Genomic DNA, 5,917 nt, shown 5'->3' on the forward strand with positions numbered 1-5,917 from the left:
CAAAGAAATAAGAAGTAAAATGTGTAAGTATTCCTCAAAATGTGCTTTGGACTAAGTCCCCGTCATCACAGCAAACGGGAGCAGACCCGAATAGGTATGTCTAGTTATTTTATTTAAAATTTCCAGCCGTCTGTAAATTCATGTTTGAAAGAAAAAAGTAAATGAATATCTTACTTACTGTTTTTGTCTTGTTTTCTTGTGAATATCTGACAATTCTTAAATGGAGATACATTTACTTGGTAAGCAAAGTGGCGTAAGATATTATGTATTGTAATAGAAAATTGTTATAAAAGCGTTTTGTGTTTGCTGGGAATTCACAGCCATATAATTAATTATAATAACGCACTTTTTGTTTATAAACATTATAACAATCACAAACTACACCTTGTAATTAGATTATTATAAATCTGAAATTTGGGAGGGCTTAGAAAACCAATTGCGAGTTTAGATACAAATATGTGTAAAGAGACCACAACAAAACAGTGAATTGAAGTGAAATTATATATATTGAAAACTGTATCAAAACACAAAACCAATATAACAATAATTTACCATGAAGATATATAGTTCTCAATGTCACACACAGGTTACATAAAAGGTAAACAACAGTTTAGTGGTAAGATTGATGACGATGAACAATGTGAAAAAGCTTATCTGAGGTGTTCATTTGAAATGTCCATTGCCTCAGCAAAATGTCCAACAAATGTCCAGATGAATTTGGAATCCAGAAAGGGTGAAGAAATGCAAAGGAATCCACTCATGCAGCTAACACTGTCATATTGGAACCTTCTATGCAACAAACCCATTTAAAGGACAAATATGAGGTACCCATTCATTGGGATCCAATTAATCCCTGTGGCCTGCAGCCCATGGGGTGAGATTCACCATTATATTAGAAGTCCTTCTATACACAAGAAATAATACACATTAGAAGTAAACATAACAGAACAATAAAGTATTTGATTTAACAAACAAACATTCCCATAAACCCAACAAAAAGCTTATTTCTTACTTGGATTGAGCATAAAACAAAAGTTTCCCAATCAGGACACAGGGTTGTTTGAAACACTCAAGGCCAAAGCCATGCTTCACATATATCTTGCTCTGTGGTAAGCCAGGCTTTAATACTAGCAGGCGGGTAGCTCATTAACTCCCCCTAGAGGCAGGTAGTAACAGACCTCTGGCTGTTACATATCCCCCCCTTCAGAAATAAACCCTTCATATCCAAAACAAGGCTTCAAATTTTCTACATGATATGTATCAACATTTTTAAGATCATTAAGATATGAAACAGCATAATTAACCGGGCCAAGACATTTCACAACTTTAGCAGGACCCTTCCATTTCTCAGAAAGTTTAGCCATAAACCCTTCGTTAGCTCTGGATAAAGGGTGAGACCGGACCCATACCACATCTCCTACCTTAAACTGAGTCTGCTTACGGCGTTGATCATAGTAGTGCTTTTGCTTGTTTTGAGCTTGTTCCACATTTTTCTTCACAATATGGAGGAAATTTTGCTGCCTTTCGAGAACCGGATAAGCAGGGTTACTAGGGTCAGGTGGATGGTGTAGTGCTCTCTCCAATGGTCCTTTCAGCTTTCTTCCTAGAGCCACTTCTGCTGGGGTATAACCTATGCTTTCTTGTACAGTAGAGTTAATCGCAAATCTGAATTCTGCCAACCATCGATCCCACTGTCGGTGCTGGTCCCCTACATATGAAGCAATCATTGTCTTGAGAGTTCTGTTGACGCGCTCTGTCAAGTTTGTTTGAGGATGGTAAGCTGTAGTCAGCTTCTGAATTACACCCCACTGTTTACAAACCAAGTTGAGTAAATGAGAGGTAAATTGTGCTCCACGATCTGATACCAAATAGGCAGGTGTCCCCCATCTTGTGAAAACTTCCTCCACCAGAATCCTTGCTATTTGGGGAGCTTTTGCCACTCTTAAAGGGAACAGTTCCACCCATTTGGAACAGTAATCAACGACAACTAGAAGGTGTTCATTTTGCTTGACACTTTTTGGAAATGGGCCCATTAAATCAACTCCCATCATATATCCCGGTTCGACGACTGGAGTGGATTGTAGATACCCAGAAAGTTTTGTGAATGAAGGCTTATACTGTTGACATGTCTGACACTCCTTGCAGTGTTTCCACACATCTGTTCTTAAAGTAGGCCAATAGGCTATATCCAAAAGTCTGAGAAGTGTTTTCAGTCTTCCCAGATGACCACTTAATGGGTTGTCGTGGGCATACTGCAAGAACTCCTTACGATGACACATAGGTACAATTATTTGTAGCTTCTGCCCCTTGTGGCCATCAGGTACACTGCGAAACAAAGTTCCATTCTGCATAACATAATGTACTCTGGAAATATCATGATTCACCTCTAAGCTGGCTTTTTTAATCAACTCCTGGACTTCCACATCTTTTTGTTGTTCAATTGCAATTTGTGTCAGATCTACTGGAACATTAGCTGGAATGGTTTTGATTTTAACAGCTTTAACCATGGCAAGCACCGGAGATGAGGTAATGCCTTCCTGAGTTCTAGATAAGACATCGGGAACAACATTACAAAGGCCTTTCCTGTACTTAACTGTGAACTGAAAACCTTGTAAACGAATGGTCCAACGGGTAAGTCGAGATGATGGTTTGGGGTGTTGGAAAACCCATGTTAGTGCTGCATGGTCCGTTACCACCTCAAAAGGTCGTCCTTCAAGATATGGTCTCCACTTTTCTACCGCCCACACAACTGCCAAACACTCCTTCTCTGAAACGGAGTACATCTTTTCAGCTCCTCTTAGTAGTCTGGAAGCATATGCTATGACATGTTCTTCTTCTTCTGTTTCCTGTGTCAGTACAGCTCCCAATCCAACTTCACTGGCATCTGTTTGCACTCTGAAAGGTTTATTAAAATCTGGTGGAATTAGTACTGGTGCTTGTGTCAGATCTTGCTTTATGGTCTCAAATGATTGCTGGCATTGTTCGGACCAGATCCATGTGGCCTTCTTTTGTTTAAGAGCATGCAGAGGGGCAGCTTTTTCAGAGAAATGAGGGATGAAGCGGTGGTACCAACCAGCCAAACCTAAGAAACGTTGGACATCCTTCAGAGATTGCGGTACGGGGAATTCACTTACTGCTGCTACCTTAGATGGATCTGTCTTAATTCCCTCACCTGAAACAACGTGGCCAAGAAATGTGAGTGCTCGTTGAATAAAATGACATTTCTTAAGATTTAGGGTAAGTCCAGCTTCATGAAAACACTTGAACACCAGGCTGAGATGTTGAAGATGTTCCATTTCATTTCTAGAATACACAACAACATCATCAATATACACAAAGCAACACTTTCCTTTTAGTTCTCTCAACACATGGTCCATAAGCCTCTGGAATGATGCAGCAGAGTTCTTTAGGCCAAATGGTAGACGTAAGAATTCATATAATCCAGCTGAGGTCACAAACGCGGTTTTCTGTATGCTGCCCTCCTCCATCTCCATCTGCCAATATCCACTTTTTAGATCCAGAGTGCTAAACACAACTGCTCCATGTAACGACTCCAGTATGTCAGATATTTGTGGCATAGGATAAGCATCAAGGTAAGTTTTTAAATTCAGTCCTCTGTAATCAACACAAAATCTTGACCCACCATCTTTTTTTGGTACCACTACCACAGGAGCTGCCCAGGGTGAAACAGAGGGACGAATTATCTGTTTAGCAAGCATTTCCTTGATTTCTGCCTCGATCAGATGCTGTTTGTCTGTAGAAACTTTGTAAGCCTTTTTCCTAACGGGTACTTCATCAGTGGTAATGATACAGTGTTTTACCAGATTTGTATGTCCAAAATCATGGGTACATACCGTTGGCCATCCCAGCATCAGACTCTCCAAGTCGTTTTTAATGGGTTGTTGTGTGTCAGCTTTCTGTACAAGTTGTTGAATGGTCTGCAAAGTTACAACTGTTACAGGTGGGGAGGGTACAGCAAGGTAAAAATGTACTGAAGGTGGAAAGTCATTAATCAAAAATGGAAAAGAATCTTCACCATCAGCTTCTTTTGAAGGCAATATGTACTGTGCTTTTTGAAAGTTTAACACAATTCCAGTAGCCAGTAGAAAATCCATGCCTAATAGAATTGGTACTGTTAAATCTGTATCCTTCAAAATGAACAATGTCAGGTCTACTTGTCGTCCCTGAATCTCACACTGCCAGTTTACCTTTCCAATTGCAGTCTGTCTTTGTCCATTAGCCAGCATAAATAACTGTCCTACACTTGGATCACAGGGTTCCTTTTTACACAACTGTCTCCAACAGGACTCCTGTATAAGGGACAACGTACTGCCTGTATCCACCATGGCTACAAAATATCGATCTCGAAGCACGATAGGAATTGACACAGTTTTGATGTCTGGGGTTGCTGTTTTATGCATGGACTGGACAATTCTGGTGTTTGCAATAAGGGGTTTACGTTGAGGGTCTCGACTTGATTGAGTTTTCTTCCTTTGTTCTTCCACGTTAATTTGACTCCAGTACCTTTTAGATTCATCAAAGTCCCTTTCGATCTGGGTTCCAATTCTTACCAACTCTCCAACATCCCTTACAGTTCCTCTCATTAAACTTGCCAAGCGTGGATTACAGTTCCGAAGTATAGCCTGTACCACTTCTTTTTCTGTCATTTTCTTTTTCCATCTCATACATAGTGCCCGATAGTGGAAAGCGAAGTCACGGATGCTCTCCTTAGCACCCTGCTTTCTTTCTAATAACCTCCTCGCAGCCACATCTTCATAGTCTTCACTAAGAAAGGAGTGCAAAAAAACTCTTTTAAACTGAATCCAACTGGTAACACTCCCTTTCTCAGCCAACCACCAGTCTTTAGCAGTTCCCTTTAGCACAGCTGTTAATGAAGCAAGTATCTCATTGTCAGATAGAGGACGTACAGCAAAATACTCTTCACAACGTTCTATAAACATCACAGGATCTTCATCTTGATCATTACTGAAGTTTGGAAAATCTATTTTCACAGGGGGATTGTACTGTACAGCTTGGGTAGACTGAACATCATATGTTCGGTCTCCAATAGGGGAAGGGAATAAAGCACTAGGAAGTGGTTGTTTTGGAGTGGATACTATAGGAGTAAGAGATTTGAACTTTTGTTCAATTTGTACATCTCTTCTTTTTAAACAGTCCACCATTGATTGTCCCAAATCCTGTATTGCCAGTTCCAGCCTTTTCTTCACTCTATCACATTCACGTTCAATATGATAATTTACCCTCTCTTCAATACCTTTACATTTATGTTCCATTTCAGAAAAGGTGCAACACTCACTGACCCTTTGACAGCATTCTTCAATTCGATTTTCCATTGACGTTACCCTTTCTGTTAGGTGCTCTACTAGGGAAGTAACAGAATTAAACTTCTCCTGCCACAGCTCTTCAGCAACATCATGGTGTGGTGGTGGTGGTGGTAAAGGGAGATCATCCAAATTTTCATCTATATCCTCTTCATTTTCCTCCTCAGATTCAATATATAACTCACTGAATGTATTAATCAATTCCTTAAGGGGTTCTCTATGGGTGGTGAATGGGTCAGATGCGAAATCTAATTTAGGTATGGTCTCAACCCTTTCCTGAGCTTTCTGGCTGGCCATATTATGCTAAGTCTCATACACAATATAGTACTAACAAAAAAAATCAGTTTTCTTCAGGTCCCTGTTCGGGCGCCATTATATAACAATCACAAACTACACCTTGTAATTAGATTATTATAAATCTGAAATTTGGGAGGGCTTAGAAAACCAATTGCGAGTTTAGATACAAATATGTGTAAAGAGACCACAACAAAACAGTGAATTGAAGTGAAATTATATATATTGAAAACTGTATCAAAACACAAAACCAATATAACAATAATTTACCATGAAGATAT

This window comes from Paramisgurnus dabryanus, chromosome 18, assembly GCF_030506205.2.
Source record: "Paramisgurnus dabryanus chromosome 18, PD_genome_1.1, whole genome shotgun sequence".
Lineage (NCBI taxonomy): Eukaryota > Metazoa > Chordata > Actinopteri > Cypriniformes > Cobitidae > Paramisgurnus > Paramisgurnus dabryanus.